The sequence below is a fragment of the Protopterus annectens genome, chromosome 7.part0 (assembly GCF_019279795.1).
Source record: "Protopterus annectens isolate FY-2018-M chromosome 7.part0, PAN1.0, whole genome shotgun sequence".
Classification (NCBI taxonomy): domain Eukaryota; kingdom Metazoa; phylum Chordata; order Ceratodontiformes; family Protopteridae; genus Protopterus; species Protopterus annectens.
The window spans coordinates 1911713999-1911734107 of NC_056739.1; positions in this window are offsets into that span (position 1 = coordinate 1911713999).

Genomic DNA, 20109 nt, shown 5'->3' on the forward strand with positions numbered 1-20109 from the left:
AAGGAATGCTAGAGTTACTAGCTGAAGAAACTGCAAGAAAAAATAGTACTGTACATGTTTTACAGTAAAGGTCCATTTGGATTAACAAAGTATTTCAATTAAAGTCATAGGTTTATAGACTTATAGTGGTATACTAGGCTAATGACCACCAAGACTTTTATAAGCCTAGCCGTGCAATCCAACCCAGTTGTGTCCCTATCTATCATGGGCATTAATTGGGAGGGGTATGCTAATTAGAAAGTTTCTAGAGGTTATGTGAGGGGGGTATGTAAGTTTGGGCATTACTGTCTGCTTCAGTCTGTCCGAGACAAGGGGACCAGCCCCAGAGTGAATTTCCAGTTTCCTATCCATTGGTCAAGGTAATGCATAAATTGGTCTAGGGATGGACTCTGCCTCAAATGGATGAGGAGCCTGCTCCAGACATGGGGATCCTCTTGAGACAAATGCCTTTCTTGCCAACATGTCTTATTTATGCCACAAGCAAAATTTAAATCGGATCTAGTGGTCTTGATTCCTTTCATTTTCTCGATGTGCAAAACAACCATCAGAGCTGGATCTGAGGATGCCTTGCATGCCAAGCATAAATTGCCTCTCGGTAATCTGTAAAAGACAGAATATAGAGATAGGGCTTTAAGGATGTCCATATAGGACAATGTGTTTATATTCTGGTTTCTCCTGGCAAGGAACCTTTGTATGAATTCCAAATGTTGCATACGTGTAATCAGGGACATGCCAAAGGGGGCATTATACTCAATTATGGGTCTGATAAGGGCCAAATAAAGTGGCACTATGACTTCCTTTGACCTGGATACCATGCTCTTACTTATAAGCTGGGCGACAGAGAATGATGTTATTACTACCTTGGCCACATATCTCTTAAAGACCAGATTACTATCTACATATGTTTTCAGATCCCTGACTACTGGGTCAACTCATAGGGTTTTCTTATCAGTGGCAGTTTTCCCAAAAGGCACTATAATGCATTTTTTGGCATTGAGTTTTAGTCTGTGATTTTGGCATCAGTCATTTGTGTTCGACCCTCTTGTAGGATGCTTGTATCATGGGAGCAATTTATTATAGTTCCCAATTTGCAGTCATCTGCAAACTTGCTCAGCCAAAGGCCCTTGACATTAGCCCTTACCTCCAGGAAGTAAATGACAAATAGCAACAGTCCCAGCACAGAGCCATGAGGTATCCCAATGGTGACCAGTTTCTTAGTGGAAATTAACACCAATCCTGACTTTCTGGGTCCTGTCTCTGAGCCAGCTGGCAATACAGTGAGTTATGCAGGGGTTTGCACCCAGTTCTGTGAGTCTGCCAACTATACCCATGTGGGTTATTGTACTGAATTTTTTGGGCAGGTAAAAACACTTGGTATGCATCATTTTCCTCTCATTTATAACCTTGGTGACATTCTCAAAGAAGTCCACCAGGTTTAGTAGACGATCTTACTTTGATAAAGACAAACTAGGTTAGGTACACCGTCTGAAGGTTTTCCTTGTCCTTGTTAATCATTACCATGATAATTTTTTTCCATTGCTTCACATATTAAGACTAGTCATACTAATGGGTCTGTAGTTTTCATGGTCAGTTGAGGGTCCACCCTTGCAAATTGGGTAACTGATGTAGTCCTCCATTCTCATGCTACAAAGCCTGTTTTGAGGTTATAGCTGAAAAGCAACTAAGGTGGTACTGATAAGTCATGTTTCCAGCTATTTAGGAAGCATCCCAGTTTACTCTTGTGGACCACTGAGTCTGTGTTTTTGGCCTTAGCTAGCACCACCAAGACCTACTCCCCATTAATAGTTGTGGGGTGTTATGCTAGGAGGTATTTCATGGGTGGAAGCAGTGGGGAAGTGAGAGGTGAAGTTTGAGCTGAATTTATCAGCCAGCATATTTGCTATTTCATTCTGCTCAGTGAAGGTGGCAGTACTGACTCCAGTTTAGCGCACTGATGTGTGCTGCCCTTGAGGTTTCAGACATAGGCCTTGTGGTTGTCTTTTGCCTGTGAGGCTTTATTGACCTCATAACTGGACTTGTTGGACTTAATTAGTCTTCTTAATTTCCTGTTTAGTTTAATTCAAGAACTCCTATTATTATGGGAGCTGCTTTTCCTGATTACACCTGTGTTTTTTTTTCCTTATCTTATATACCCTATTAAGGTTAGGATTCCTCCAAGTGTGGTTGTTTTTTTAGAGTTTGTTTTAGGTTTTCTCTAGTAAGTATAGCAGCTTTTATATAGCCAGTTAAATTATTGTACAGGGTCTACAGGTTATTGGTCACATTAAAGGTGGGAAAAGGTTTGAAATTATTTATTGTGGTCTCATTTGTTTTTATATCACAAAAACCTAGCATTATAGCAGGGGTGTGTAAACATTTTATATCCAATGTATAGCTTACTAGACTATGTTATGGGATTGTGTCTGTGGTGATTTGCATGTGAATACATTTCAGGGTATCATCCTGCTTAACTAATGCAAATCTTTTATTAATGAGCAGTGACTTCTTGAAAGCACTAACAAGTAGAAAACTGCATATTTTTTAATGCACTATTGTACGAATTACATGTTATATAGACTGGTGAATATAGTTATGTTGACCAATGATCAAATTACTCCCAAAAGTAAACACGCTATATTTAGATTTTCTTCTGCATTTACTTCATAAATTTGTCTTGAAACAATGTTAAGATATGTCAAAGGTAGCAAACTATGTCTTTGAAAACAACATAAAAGAGAACTCATGTTGAATTGACTCTCAGCCGATCTTCAATCTGAATTCTCAGATGATTCCAGAAAGCTCTCATTCATTGTACAGTGTTAAAACTGTTCTTACTTCAAAATTTCAAAGACCACAATCTGTGATTTGATATAGTTAAAGGTCCAAGAAGCTTCAACTGATTTTTAACATGTTTATGTGTTTAAGTTGAAGCCCCGCATAGGTGAGGGGGTATTGCCACAAAGTGTCATCAACCTGACTCATGATAGAAAACATTTCTGCAGTGTAATTCATAGTTGTAATTTGTAGAACAAATATACAGTGCTCAGATACTGTTTCTGTATGAAAGAATGTGCTAGAAGCCCTTAGTAAATGCTTAAAATTGTTGCCAGTGCTTTCTGTATTCCTTTATAGCTTTGTTTTTCTTGCATTTGTTTTGTTTCTCTAAATAAGGCCAGTAGGCTGAATCACCTCTTTTCAGGATCACCTTATGAGCATTGTTAGGTCAAGTGACCTTCTTAGAATATCACAATATGGAAGTGGTGAGCAAGGAAATCAAACCCAGGACTATAACATGAGGTTTAGTCACAGCTCGTAACCTTAATCCTGTCTGGCATGCAGCCAACTATTAAAACTAATGAGATCAAAGAATTCAGTTACTAGGCAACCACTAAAATGTAGAAATAGATCAACTTGAAAGTAACCATTAAAACTGCAAAAATTTAAGAAATGAGTAAACAACCTTGTTAATTAGTAACTATTTTCATTTTGAGCTTCATGACTATATATTATCATAAAATAAGAACTGGAAATGAGTGCATCTATACCAAATGTTATCTAATTTTTGGCTTCATCCTGCTGTTGACAATATTTTACTAATAGATACGTAAGGTTTGCAATGATGAAAATTACAACAGTCTCCTACAAAAACATACTTTCATTTAGACATTATACACATACCCAGTATTATATTTTTAGATTAGATGTCATTTAACTGTTTGTCTATTAATCATATTTAGCACAGTACTTGTGATCTGGACTTGTACCTCAAATAATCGTGAACAGCATTCAGCAGAATTTGCAAGATCATAATAATCTATATTTGGATTTCTAGACTCTGATAATGGTTAAATACTCTGTAGCAAAAATGATGACATGATGGTGCAATGGTTAAGATCTTCACCACCCAAATACCAGCTTCAGGGTTCAGTTCTAATCACTGGTGACCCTCTGGGAGGGATTCCTCCCACAGTACATACTGAGTGTTTCTTCCTCATAGATAAAAGGATTTAAAGCCTGTTGGGTTAATGAGATTTAGCAATAGAATACACCCAACATGTACAGACTGCAGGTGGTGCCTCTTAGGCAAAGAGTTGTGCAGAATGGCATTTTCTGCCATACATACATGTAACACAGGGTTATTATGTATAATTTTTTTTCATATTTTGAATGGGAGCACTGTAAGTGTTTAAAAAAATTAACAAACTTCTAAACATGGTTATTTAAAGGTGTACATTGCTAGGTATCTTACAATTGTGTGCCTACTTAAGGCTGTGTGTGGCTAGGCATTTATAGTTTCCGTGCCTGCTTGTCCAGTATACTGTTCACTTTACACCACTTATTTTGTTGCCGCAGGTTACAACACACACGGGCTATCATCAGGAGATGATAGGTAAGAAATTAAAATAATGCTGTGACCAGGGTGGTTAAAGTAGATTTGTGGCTATAACAGGAGTAGTATTTACCTATGAATGATTGCCAGTCCCTCATCTGTTATTTAGCCAGCAGAGGATGAGCTTGCTTAAAATATAGACCTCTCACTGTCTTGATTAAATCAGTGAAAGCTTCAGGCCATAGGAAGATGTAGAGAGTCAGTCCACTATGATTTTAGGTAGGATATTGCCCTAACCAGAATGTGTCTTTTTTAAATGACAATCCTCTACTTACTCTTTGACAGTTGGTAAAGGCAGCATTTTTTAATTAATGTAGAACACTTCCATTACCTTTCTGCAAAGAAGCAGAATCTGGTCAAATGGCAGTGCATATGTTCTACTACAAAGACAACACTGCTCTATTCAGACAAATATTTCTTATTTTTGATACATTTTGAACCTAGTGGTGATTTAAAAAAATAAACTGCTTTATCCATTAGTGATGTGCTCTTCAAGAGATAAAGCCATGTCACCTTTTGCAGAAAGGTTTAAATCTGATGTTGTTCTTCTAAATTAATGTCTTTGATATGCATAGACTTATAATTAACTGCATAATCTGGATGAAACTATTGTTTCTATAACCAGAATCAACACCTGCTGAGTTAGTAGGCTTCACTGTCAAATCCATTTCCTGATGAATAATACCCAATGAGACCATGTTTACAGATCTACTATTTTTATATTTTTATTAAATGCCAAGCTGATAAATCTGTCTGCATAAGAATTGTCTAACTTTCTAATGAAAAATATGGTTTCTCTTTTCCAGCTTTGTTGACCTTACATTGTTCAGTGATTCTTAACACATTCTACCAGTTCTGTACTGTTCTGATTTGCAAAAAACCTGATTATCCTCCTTGTCTTAACTTTGCAATCAATTTTTCAATCCTTGCCAGTAGAATTTTTGCAAAAATGTTTACATCTACATTTAAAATGGAACCATCATCGTCATCATCATCATCATCATCACCGTCATCAATCGTTTTCCCATTTTTCTATATGGAATTTGGGTGTCATGTCAACTGTCACCACCCATTTCAATCCAATGCAACTCCCCTGTCTTTTTTGACAGTTGTGCCTGACTGTCACAGGTCTTATCTCATGCAGTCTATCTATGTCTTGCTTGGACATCAACATTTCCTCTCACCTTCTTCCTGTTTCTTCCAAATCATCTTACCAAAAAAGTTTCTGCTTTCCTACACATGTGACCAAATCATCAAAATCTATTCTCCTTGATGTTATCTGAAACTGGGACTACTTTGGCTTCAGCTCTGATGTCCTCGTTGTCTGCCCATGTCTGCACCACAGTGTGCATCCTATCATCCAACTCATGCACTCTCCATCAACTCTAACTTCCTCTGTTGCTCTGCTTTCACTGCTCTGTTTTCTGTGGCATACAAAAGCAGTGGCACAGTCCAGTTTTGCATACCTTACTTTTCAGCTTCTTTGGCAATCCTATATCTCAGTCTACCTCTAATACTGTCTGTTAGCTGCCTGCAGCACCTCTGATTCTAGCTTTGATTTCTTTGTTCAGACTTTCTTTCTCTTCAGCCACTTCTTTCAATCACTTGATGCTTTTAACCTGTTCCTCTTCTTTTTCCTCTATCTCAATTTTTAGTTTCTTGCTGCCATGACCACTGCATTGTCTAGAGTCAGTTTCATCCTAGCTGGTTTCAAGTTTCATTGTGAGTCCCCTATCATTTGCTGCAGATCCTGTTCAGAGTCTGCTTATGGAGTCCTAAAATCTGCATACAGCAGTTTTTGTTGATTCATTCCCTCTGACCTGTTTGCTAAAGTAGTTTTTTGCCAATATAAACTGCAATGGGTTCAGAGACCTTGATACATATATACCCCCTCAGCAATCTCTCTTTGAGGCTGAACACTGCTTTTGCTAGTGTAATTGGCTCCTGTACATAGCCTGCATTAACCCTTCCAATGTTTCCAGGCTGTCAAACCATTGCAGTACTCTCCAAATCAGCTTTTTTGGAGTTTCTCATATGCTTTAGCCAAGTCTAGGTATGCCCAGTTGAGCTCTTTCCTCATCCCTATTTCTTTCACTATCAGGCTCACTTCAAACATTGGGTTGGTTGTACCACACCATGATCTGAATTAAAACTGCTCATCTTCCATTTTGTTTTCTACAGCTTTGAGTTTTCATTTATTAATCAGTATCTCATCCACTTCCATGCAGTGCGACACCAGTTTGCACTGCCCAAATTTGTGCATGCCCTTTTTTTCTTGTGCACTGGCACTAATGTGGTTATTCTGCAAACATTTGTAATATGGCTTTGTTTCCATGCCATGATGAGTACCCTCAGGAGACGTTTCTCCTCTAACTCACCAGTATCCTGATCATATCTATGGTGACTTATCCTGATCATATCTATGGTGACTTATCCTGATCATATCTATGGTGACTTCATCTCAGCCTGTTGGTGTCCCTGATTTTGCTTTCCTTAGTGCTGTTCTTACTTTTCATATGGTGGGCTCTTCTTCTTTCATTGTAGGCTGTGTTTGTAGGCTGTACAGCTTCTGAGGGTTTTTTTTTTCATTCAGAAGCTGCTAGAAGTGCTCCTTGCCCTCTGGACTAGTGCGTAGATAATTACTGACATTCATTATGAATTGAGTCTAGAGACTATCTTCTTTACCTTTCTGTATTTGCATTGTAATGGGATTCTTTTTACCATTTAAGCCACTTTCTTTGAAATAGGTAGAGTGTCCTGATTCCTTTTTCTGTATCATCGTGATTGCTCTCTTAGGGTCTTTGTTAGCTAACCAGTATTCCTTCATAGCCTGGTTAATCATTTCTACCTCCCATCTCTTCCTGAGCTCTTTCTTTCATTTGATAATTTCCTGAACATTTGTAATCCAGCACCAACTTTCATTATGTACCCAATTTCCATACCTGGCTCCTCAGCCACATATCAGTTTTATAGCCTTCACACAGGTAGTTTTAATTTGTTGTGATTCTTCTTCAGCTTCATCTATTTCCTCTTTTTCCTGAGCTACTAAAGCCCTCACTATGTCCTTGAACTTTTGTACATTCACTCTAGTCACCTTCCAGATTTTCAGTCTAGTCTTCTCTCTAGTCACCTTCCAGATTTTCAGCCTAGTCTCTCTTAACCTTAGAGCCATCTCTGACCATTACTTGAAGCTGATTGTGGCCACCAGCAGTTAATGCTCGGAGTGGCAGTTTTGCTAGGGATGACTTCACAATTTTTGATTCCATCCTGACACCATTTCCTTACAGGGAGGAAGTCTGAGTTGCACGTTGACCACATTTGTATTTTATCCTGTGACTGCTCACTTAGTGAACCATGTGTTGGCCACCATCAAGTTATTCACTAGACAGAAGTCTACAATTTCCTCTCTTTCTTTATTTCTGCTGCCCCCTCCACATGTGGTCCCATGCATGCCTCATTTCCTGTTCTGTCTGTCCTGAAATATGCATTTGGGTCCTCCATTATTAACAGTACCTCATTTTGTCCCACATTATCTTAAAGAACCTGTGGCTTTTGCCTGAGTGTCTCAGTTACTAACCATCCTAACCCTATTTTTGGGGCATCATCTGAGATTATGAATACCACCTTTTCTTTACACTGGAGGCTGATTGCCATGAGTCTATCACTACTTCTGATGATGTCCCTTCCATCATAATTCTCAATACATTTCTAGTCTGCCTTGAGTGGTGGACTCCACTGCCTTTTCACCTTGTCTCCTGGATGTCCAGTATCCTCCTTACCTTACTGTAAGTGGACATGTACTCAGTACAATAATACACAGTTCATGTTTGGCAAGATCATTGGTTTTATTTCCAGCTTTCCCTCAGCAGAGGTATACAAGGTAAACCAGGCTAGGCATCTGGACACTGGCTAGCCAGTAGCTTATTCAGCCAGAGATGCCAGACTTTATGGTAGCAACTCCCTAGCCATAAGAGGTGCATCTACCCTTACTACCATTAGCATGGGTCCCTGGCATAGGTCGGAGTAGGCCAGGACCACTGGCAAATACCCTTGCTAATTTTTGGTGATGTGACCAAATCACCTGTGCCAATTTTGTATTACTTAGTGGACAGCCTTAGCATGCCACACAGTGTGTGATCCACATTCTCCTATTTAGAAGTGCACACTACAGTTGATATTTAAAATGGATGGTTACACAACTCTTCTCCCAAAAGGCACCATCTAAAGCCTGTTCCCACAACTCAGTTCAAGTTTTAGGTACGCTATTTTGGCATACCTCTAAATTTCAACTGAGAAGATTAGGGTTAAACCAAGTACCTTCTGTTCTTGAAGTTGGAACACCCTGCATGTTTTTGGAAGATGGGAGGAACCTCATACAGACATGGGGAAAACATTCAGTATCTTCACAGACTGGGACTGAAAGTCAAGATTGGGCCTTGTACCTTGGACCTGTGAGGAGAAGACCTTAGCCATTATACTGCCATGTTTTCTTTGTAATGGACATTGGTGTGAAATCCTCCAACTCCATAACTTCTTTGTTCTTCATGAAGAAGAGAATAATTTTCAGTTTCTCGGGTAGTAGTGCTTGCTGGTCATCCTTCCTAAACCCACTGAAATATCCATGCCACGTATTATTTTATCTCATTCTTTGGCAGTTTTTAGGCTTCATCTGGAAATTCTCTTTATCCTATTTCTTTTCCAAGCTGGACACTATTATAGCCTTGTATACTTCTTTCAAGTATTGTATGAGTCTAGATCTTCTAACTCCCCTGCCTATAATCTCTGCTGTCACCATTTAAATGTATGCTCTCTTTAAAATGTAATGGTGGTGGCATAGCTTTACATAAAACTGTGCTCTGTGCTAATTTATTTCTGCTTCCTTTTCATCCACCTTCCTGTCATTGCCAACTAATGTCTTCCTGTCTTCATTCATTTCATTTACTTTCCAAGCCAATAGATTCCATGTTCTTTTTTCTACTGGTTCTCATCTGGTTGTTTACCACAGATTAATCCTACATTCAAGTGTCTCTACTCCTTCTCCTCACATTTCCGCATCAAGATCTCCAGAGAATTATGCCTGTAATCTTTTCATTTCCTGTTGTGCTTCCTTGATTACCATCACCTCCATCATCTATGCAATTCAGACTTCCTGCATGACCCAACCACTCACCGTAACCTTGATTTCATCCCACTACTTTACTGCTCTGCCTTATTTATCTCCCTTGCTTTCCTTTATTAGTCTCTAGATTCTTACCATGAGCATTTCTTTCTCATCCGCTGTTCTTGACTTGCTCTCATCCCTCTTATATTAATACATATGTCCTTAGACTACGTAACTTATTCTCAATGTACTTATTGAACATATATGGTTTCACTCAACTAATTAATAGCTGCACTCATAGCAAGACATCAAATTCCCTATTATACCCTACAATGGCCATTTCTTACAAAAAATACAAAAGCTACTATAGCTCATACACACCTCTTATCACCCCTCCTGTACACCTCTCCAATACTAACCAAACTCCACAAAACTGACTTAATCAAGCTGTAACAAAATAGCAAAGTTTGTTACTGGTGCCTCCTATAGGTCGCGTCACTGTACTTCTCTCAAGCTGCACTCTCTAAACTGGCTCAAACTCCTTCAGCTTCTACACTTTAATCAACTAACCTTTGCACATAGAATTCTCCACCATCCTGATAAAACTCCTACTCTCCAAAATAGTATACACTCATACATTACTTTTCGTTGTTTTTGTTCCAGTAACCTGCACTTTCTAGACACTACCAAAGCCAACAACATAGCTGGGAATGCTCTCTTTTCCAACTATATTTCTAAAATATGGAACAAATTGCCATCCCAAATAACATCAATTAGCTCTATCATACAGTTCAAAAAGCTCCTTAAGTCATACTTAATAGACAGCTGGCTATGTTACTGCAACTCACCAGGATAGACTTCCCTTAGTCTTCTTGCCAACTAACCTCCCTTCTGCTCTGATTTCTGCCTCTACTACTACTCATTTCAAAAACTCACTTAAATCACACTTAATGAATACCTGGTTATGCCCATGCATTACATAATTTTCTCTGTTTTACCACTCTAAATACCTAATGCAGTATCTGCTACAGTTTTAGGAAGATTTTACTACTGAATGAAATTGTATAATTACTTCATGTTTAACTATGCAACTATGTTTATTTCTGCATATTTATTTCTCTTGTTGCTTCATATTAGCTTATATTTTTTTCATATTGTTTAATTATTTTACTAACTGTGTACTTACTTATTGTTGCATATCAAATTATACTGCTTTGTTCATTTTTTTACTTACTGTGGAGCTTTTCTCCCTGGGCCTCTGCTGAAAATGGACCTGTGTCCAGTTGGACCATTCTAGTAAACAAATGTAAAATAAAATAAAAATAAAAAATAAAAATAATGTGCAACACAAAAATAAAGAAATGTATTTTTACTCATTATATAAAACTGTGAATGCTTTGAAAAAAATACTTTGTTTCTACTATGTACCTGTTATTTGCTATGAGTGTAGTAATTCCCAAATGTTTATTAACTTTTGTTTTGCCTGTAGTTACTATATCTGTATTTTTACTAGATATTTCTTAAACTGCAATTTGTCTGTTCCAAAGCTTTTCTTCTCGGGCATCCACTGAAAAAGGACCTATGTCCAGTCGGAACTGCCCGGTAAACAAATGTAAAATAAATAATAAATAAATAACTATTAGACTGGATTCCTCTATCAGGCCTAGCAAATACACAACCACAGCTATAATGTCAGACATTGTTAGTGAGAATTACCCACTCTATACAGCCAGACAACTCACACATCCTAATGCTGTAAATAAATAAAATGCAACTTTCATGAATATCCTAGATAGCCTTGCACATCTTAGAAGGAGAGACTAAAAACAAATAATAAAAAATTGGATAGCCAAAAATGGTAAAATGCTAGTGCAGGATAGAGAAAAAGCATGAAAAGAATGTATATAAAACATGACAATATCTTGAAAACTTCAGAATGCTTCTCCACTATACTACTATACTAAAAAGCAAACAAATGAAGACAAAACTATACCACAATAACTTTAAGAAAAACAGAAAACAAAACTCTAAAATATTCTGGCCAGCCATTAAAGAAATATTGTATCGCAGCCAAAGGTTCTACCCTAACCCTGCTCCCAATAATTTACTACTCAAATCCACAATACGATTCAGCTCTTATTTCATATACAATATAGCATCTCTAAACAAGACTTGACCGACATCTAATTCAAACCCTGCCCAACAGCCACATATCACCATATCCACTATCACCTTCAAACCTGTGCTCACATCCTATATAAAACTACTCTTAAACAAACTCAAACCATGCTCTACTTCAAATAATGACCATCCTAGTATCTCAACATAGCAGCTGATACCATTGCCTTTCCTATCTCAAGCCTTATAAATAGGTCAATCTAGGAATCCTATGTTCCATCTCCCTGAAAACACATTATCCCTCTACACAAAGGAGGAAATTCAACAGACATTACTAACTTTACACTTGTAGCAATTTTATCTCACTCTCAAAAATACTTAAAAAATGTATTCAAAGACAATTGCTAAATTATCTCCTGCAGGAAGAACTACCCCCCTACAACATGGCTTCTGTCATTCCCATGGTAACTAACACTGCACCTCTGACCTAAATATATATATATATATATATATATATATATATATATATATATATATATATATATCTATATATATATATATATATATATATATATATATATACAGTCAGTAAAGCTAGAGACATGGGCAAACTAGTCTCTTCCTTATTCATAGACTTGTCTAAAGCCATTAACACAGTTTGGTACAGCAAATTTCTACTTCAAATGCTCTCATTAGGCCACTCTCTCAGCCCTCCCTTCAGTGTTTAAAAAACGACCTATCTAATTGGTAACAGTCAGTAAAATGGCACTCCACCTTCTCTCCACACCTCCTAGACATTACTGGTGTAGCACAAGTCTCTTTTCTTGGTCCCCTCCTCTTTAACATTCTCAACACATCCTCCACACATCCATAAAACAGGCCTCCCTAATACAATATGCAGATGACTTGACACTAATTTGCAGATCTGATAACATGGCACAACTCAAAAAATTACTCAGGAAGCTTTAACAGCCACTGACAAATGGTCTGTAACTCACAATTCATGCTCAACCCTAAAAAAAAATAAAAATAAAAAATAAAAAAAATAAATAAATAAACTACTACTTTTTTCCCTCAAAAACCTCTTGCAAGAACAATCAAATCTTAAATTCAACATGCATATAAAAAATTGCACAACAAAAACTCATAAAAAACAAGGATTCTTTACAAATCCAAAACATTGTCATTAACACAACTAAAACTACACTTACCCCTACACTTACCCCTACTTAACTCCTTCCTACAATTCTTTTGGTACTTCCATCCTTGCTAACCTCCAAACATCACAAAAATCAAATCTTGAACAATGCTATAAGAAAGTTCATAGGTTCATAGGTAGGTGCTAGGCTATTGGCCCTAGGGCCTATATAAGCCTAGCTGAAAAGGTACCCTGGCTTTTACCACCCAAGAAAATTATTTTCCTGCACCCCTGTCAAGCAGAGCCACAGAAGTGATCCCCGGGGTGAATTTCCTAATTCCCATCCAATCATCAAGATTTTTCTTGAAGAGTGCTAATGAGGAGCTCTGTTTGACATAGATAGGTAGTCTGTTCCATAGTATGGGAAGTCTCTGGGACAGGACTCTATCCCTCCAGTATATTCTGTTTATTGTGGTGACAAGGTTTAGGTCCCTACAGCGTTTAGCTCAGAGGGATTGGGATTTGTTTAAGTGGAGCATATCCAACAGCACTGGGTTTGACATAGCTTTGTGTGTTAGGCAGAGATCGCCTCTGGGTAGGCGATATGCGATGGAGTAAAGCCGGAGTATTTTAAGTAAAGCTGGAGTTTTTTGAGACGGTCTGCATAGGGCATCTGTTTGAGGCCAGTAATCCTCTTTGTGAGGTATTTCTGTGGCCTTTCCAGTTGTTGTAGATGTCTTCTGAGGTACATACCAAAAGGGTTGTGGTACTCTACAATGGGTCTAATGAGTGATGAGTAGAGGGGAACAATGACCTCTTTTTTTCTGGATGAGAAACCTTTTGTGATGAGGTGTGCCATGTAGAAGGATTTCCTGACCACTGTGGTGATGTGATTATCAAAGGAGAGACTACTATCCACTTGTGTTCCAAGGTCTCTTATCACATTTTCGGTGTTAAGTAGACTACCACCTATGTGGTACTTCATGTTGACAGAGTTTTTACCAAAGGGGATGACAATGCACTTTTTTGCATTGAGCTTGAGGCCATGGCTTTCACACCAGGCATCTGTCTCAGTGAGGCCCTTTTGTTGTGGTGTTCTTATACTTGGTGTCTTTGCAGTTGCCTGCCCATACTGTATATTTAATCTGGGACACTCCTCCCAGTCTAGTGTCATTAGCTCATTCAATCTAATAGAAAGATAACATTTGTGCAGGCCAATCTATACCACTAAAAAGCTTAAATTTGTTAGAACTACCCATCAACTTGTCAAGCATTAAATAACATTATATCCAGCTATGTTTAGAGATGATTTTTATGATCCAATAGCCAAAACCTCCAGCCAAGAGCAGAAGAGTGCTCAGAACACCAATATAGTTCCTACTCTCACTAGAAAAAAGCAAATAAATTGTCCCAAATGAACCAAACCATTACACAATAAGCAGTATTAACATATTATCAGTAAATTCACTTCAAAGCACATAAAAATAATTGAATTAAGCAAAAAACATTTGGTCAAATCTAGATATAACTGGTCAACCCAATAGAAGTACAGTATGTGTGCGTGTGTGTGTGTGTGTGTGTGTGTGTGTGTGTGTGTGTGTGTGTGTGTGTGTGTGTGTGTGTGTTTCTTTCGGCTTTTTCCCGGTTAGGGGTCGCCACAGCGAAACTCCGGTCCGCTAATGATTGGCAAGACATTTTTACATGCCGAGTTGCCGGCCCTGATGCACAACCTTCAATGAAGGTACGCCCATTCTTGCATGTCTCCATACAGAAGACACTCTAGCTGAGAACCAAATAGGACAACGTCGTACTGTGAGGCGACAATGCTACCACAGCTACAGTATATAGCAAGGAAATACAGCAGAAAGTACCCCAGTCAAAAAGAGCAAAACATCTTGCTGCTTGTAATGCCCCAGCACTGCACCAGTAATCAAAGAGCCTCAATCCTCACCACTGGCATCAGTTGGGGGTGTACACTGGGAGGATGACAGGTATGCCCGCAGTATTTCGAGATGCAACTTTCCACATCTACTACAATTTCCCTTAAGAGCAGACAGAGACCACAGAGCTGGTTTCTCCCTCTTTCTCCAGATCTCCAATATGACTCCCCACTGGCACAGCTATAGAGTTGATATTTCAGACATTGCAGGACAGTCTCAAATAAATGAAGAAAAATATCTAAGCTGAGCTTTGCTGTACTCCTGACTATATCTAAGAGAATTAATATACCCTAATTATCTTACTTACAGAGCAAAGCAAATGTGGTGAATGGATCTTCTCTAGTTGTTGTCAGGTCAAAGACAGAATACAGAATTACAGAATAATGTGTCTCTCTCAGAGACTTTTCAAATTAATATCTCAAATATCACTGCTGGGCTAGCTTGCAGACTGACATCATTTGTCATCTGACTTCTAGTCCCCAGGCCCAAAACAACCACTGCTGGAAGCTAGCTGTATTTAGCATCTACCTGTGAAAATACATAGACCTCAGATCTCTGGCAGAGAATGGAAGTCATAAAACAATAAAACACTTCCAAGACAATGCAGAAAGCTTCTCAGCACAGACATTGTGTCTCCTTGCTGCCATAAAGTAATTTAATTTCAGCTATTTTTCAGAAATTTACTAGACTGAAGTTAAACTCCTGTGTCCAAGTTTCCACTGTTAAAATATATAGATTTAAACAGTTACAATAGTGCATGTGCATTTCTGTTCTTTTCTAGTAGGTCACACTGTGGATCCATTTTAAATACGAGCATTTTGCAAACCCTTTTCAACACACATGTCTGTACAAACAAGTTTGATATACACATAACATGCAGTTCCAATTTAGTTGTAACACAAGCATCTTACACAAATCATCTTGATATTCCCAAATGACATATAATTATTTACAATATTCCAGATAGCTGGGCTAGCAGTATCTCCTTTTGTGACACTATCCATCACAATTTAATTTTAAATCAATACTTAAAAGTCACAGCCAATGAGAAAAAAATGTAAATTCACCCTGTAGCAAGCATATGCCCAAAACATCAGCAAGTATCCTATTCACACTTGATCACAGGGCAAAACTTCCTAAATTAAGAAAGGCACAGTGTACAGTATTAAACATTTATCAGTAAATGCATTTATACATGCAACAAACAAGTGGAATCAAATTAAGAAAAACATGCTTCCCTAATATTTTTGGAACTTGTTGCAAAGTTAAACCTGATTAGAAACTGTCACTCCAGTAACAATGTGTAGCAAGGAAATACTGCACAAAGCAGCCACGCCAAATAGACCAGCCAGTCCTACTATGCAACACAGTATAAAAAGCTAATCTTAAAAGTCATAGAAAGTCAGAAAAAACAACTGTAACATAAAACTGGTCCAAGTAGAATTCACTTCTTTCAGTAGACTGACAAAAATTGTCCCAGATGAACAACTCTCTGGCCCAAGAAACACTATTAATAGCTTAAAAGTAAATGTACTTTAAAAACGGTTTACTATCAAAAAAACAATGTTAAAAAAAAATGTATGAAACATTGAACAGAAACTGCGAAAGCCTGTATATTAATTAGGCATGAATATTGAATATGTTAAATGAAGTCAGCAGATTCAAATTGTATGTTGAATATTGACTTTGACATCAGTGTAAGTGCAAACATAAGTTAAACTCCTACACTGACATTCATGTTTTAGCAGGGGGTGACCCCCCCCCCATAACCCCATGTGGGGCAACCCCCCACACCCCTTGCAAACTATATATTCCAACTCCAAGATCACACTACAGTGAGGAAAGGGATATATTTCCCAATCCACACTGTACTGTGATCTCTACGCATAACATCGAGTACATATCAGCAGATGCACAGTTGCATTCGTTGATATTTACTATCACTCTCATAAAGTTCAGCAACATGGAAATCAAATATCTGCCATTCATTTCTGTGTTCATCAAACCCACTTTCAACATTTTAATAGTTAACCTTTAAAAACACATATATGGAACTGGATTGAATAAAACATGCTCCTGAAGTCTTTGGGACTGATACCAAGGTCAGAGCCAGTTAGAACTGACCAATCCTGTTCTTATTGTTGTTGCTGTCAACCCCCTTTGCCTATTTTTACATGGGATTGGGGTATCACATCATTAGTTAATATGACCAAATTCCATTAAGCCAATGTTTACAGTGATAGATACATCCTGTATTAGTCTATAAATGTACAAAGCATTCCAGCCAGGGTACGTGGGCTTCTCCTGTAATATATGTTTTAAATGGTCATTATAATACTTTATTTGATTGTGATTGATATTCGGCTTTCCCTTCTACATTTCTTCTGGTAATCTAGTTGTGCTGTTATCTTTTATATCTCCTTTTCCCAGAAGGATCATCCTCTGCAGGCATGATAGTAGGTGTTCCTCAGTGGCTATAGATCCGTCTCCATTGTCTTCTCTGTGATCTCCCAGATTTCCCAGCGCTGATTGTTGTTCAGACATTGTTTACTCAAGGAAAGCCACATCCTGCATTAGACCTGTTTGAATTGACAGGATTCTCTCCTACTTTTCTTCCATTTTTCCTGTTTTTGTACACTGCCTTAGTCTCCATTGTTTTGGGTGCATTTTCTTTCACGAATCAGTACTCCTACAGGGATATACTTCACTTTTTGTTTGTTTTCATGAAGAGGATCACCAGAGCTTCTATATCAGGCAGACATTGAGTCCAGCTCTAACCATACAAATGTTTTTATAAGAAGGTAAAATCAGTTTCTTAATACCAGTACCTTAACAATGGACATCAACTCAGTCTGTTATTTAACTGTGGTATAAGCCAATGTGTAGGGATGGAAAGCTATCCAGTTATCTTGTCCTAAGGACTGCTGATTGTCATTATGCCTTACCTCTGGGCATGATAATATCCTAATTGAAGTTGTGTGTGTGCATGTGTGGTGTACATGTGTGTGTGTGTGTGTGTGTGTGTGTGTGTGTGTGTGTGTGTGTGTGTGTGTGTGTGTGTGTGTGTGTGTGTGTGTGTAGCATTAGCTGGCAGTGAATGAGTGTGTGCAGAGACTTATATATTTTTGCCTGGAGATTTGGATCTTGCATTACGTTTAGTTTTTCATTACATGTCTCTTACTGTGTAGACCCCATTCATCTTGCATTGATTTTCCAGTGTATGCTTGCTGTTTGCTTCTAAGCGTCCAACATGATTTTTTCTAGTAATGTGACAAATGCAAAGAAATCTTATCACTATCAATACAATGCATACAAGGAACAGTTGTAGAAAGCTTAAGGAAACTGTCATTGCTTCACTGCCAGCTAATGCTACACAAGTCATAATGAAGTGAGAAACTGGTATTTTGTGATGGTTTAGGACAATCTCAGTGGTTAACAAGGTATTCTACCTGGATTTAGACTTGGAGAGGTAGGAAGGTATGAAATATATGGAGTATGATATTCATGACTTGAGTGAATATCATACCAAATCAGGGATTACTCAGCATGCTGAAAATAGCATTTGTTTAGTCTGGAGAGTAATTTGTAGAAATTAATGAAGGTACTCTTCACGTGGGAACACGTTCAATGGTATTGTTAATAGTAGCAACATACATCAAGGTCATGAACATCAAATGATGCCCGAGCTAGTACATTCAGTGCAGCTTAGCGGGCTTTCTGTTATAAATACTGCAGAAGCATGGTAAACGCTATGCTATAAGTCACTGAATGGTTGTTCCACTTACAGGTTTAGCTTGTAAATAGTGCTCTGTTACCATATTTGTTTCTGCTTCTGAAGAATTTGTAATGGTAAAGATTCATCTTCTAGGATTTGTCAGGGGAATGCTCAACAAGATTTTATTTTCCAGATCAATACAAGTTTTCCATACTGTAGATCTTTCATCAATAGCCAGGTACTCAAAGTCAAGAACATATGCATGGACAGTTTAGACTATCCACTTAACTAAAAGTTTGGTGATGGGACTAGAGTACATAGAGAATAAAAATGCATGGAGAATGTAAAAACTTCATACAGCTAGTAACATGAGGTCAGGGGTGAAGTTGTAGTTGCATGGTAATAATTCTAATCACAGTAACACTGTATCAGATAAAGCTGTAGTTTACACAGCAAATGATAACATAATTTATTGCACAATTTTAGACATTTTGGACTGCTTAAGATAATGCACTAGTTTTTTCTAACTGGTAAATATGTAGCAAATCCAGCAGTTTTCCTAGTTTTATTTTGATTTGTTTGTTGGGAATTTTAAGATAATGTGATCATACAACAGGCCAGCTAGGGCATGTAAAAGATTGTTGTAGAAAATCCCCTGTTCAATCCCTGGACTTTTAGCCTTCTCTGGGTTATAGTGATTACTTGATCAGCAGGTATCAGAAAGGTGAGGTTCTGACTGAGACAGAAGCTGAGACAAATTAAACTGCTAGGAACTCAGTGATCTTTGAAGTAGCAGATACAACTGGTAGTAAAAGATGTAATTTAGGTCAAAGTTCATAACCTTTGAAGGATTAATTTTAGTAAACTGAAAACTATGGACAATAAGTTAGTCAAGAGAAAAGCAAGACCTTTTCATGACCTTTCTGACCTGGGACACAATTTATATTATTCAAGGAGCTTACATGTTCACAGTCATTTATAGGTTCATAGGTTCATAAGTTGGTACTGAGCTATCTGCCCGAAGGCATATATTAGCCCAGCCACGTTGTGCGGTATTCACCACCCCTTTAGTAGTTCCCTAGACCCTTGTACTAGCAGCTAGTACCCTTGGCCCCTATCTAGTAGTGCTGTTGGTGTGATCCCTGGTGTGAACTTCCTGTTACCCATCAACTCATCAAGGTTCCTCTTGAAGAGTGATAGTGAGGGGCTCTGTCTTATGTAGATCGGGACCCTGTTCCATAGTAAGGGAAGTCTCTGCGAAGGGAATCTATCCCTCCAGCATATTCTATTCATTATTGTGTTGAGGTTTATATCCCTAGAGCATGTAGCTCGAGTAGATTTGGTTTTGCTAGGATGGAGCATGTTCAACAATTTTGGGTTGGACATGGCTCTGTACGTTAGACAGAGATCGTCTCTGAGAAAGTGATATGCAACAGAGAACAGTCTTAGCTTTTTCAATCATGCTGCATAGGGCAACTGTTTGAGGCCAGTAATTCTCTTGGTTAGGTACCTCTGTGGTCTCTCTAGCTGCTGGAGATGTCTAGCCAGGTACATTCCAATTGGTGCATTGTACTCAATAGTGGGTCTGATGAGAGAAGAGTAGAGGGGCACCATTACATCCTTAGATCTTGATGTGAACACTTTCATGATCAGATGGGTCACATAGAAGGATTTTCTAACCACTTTGGCAACATGGTTATCAAAGGA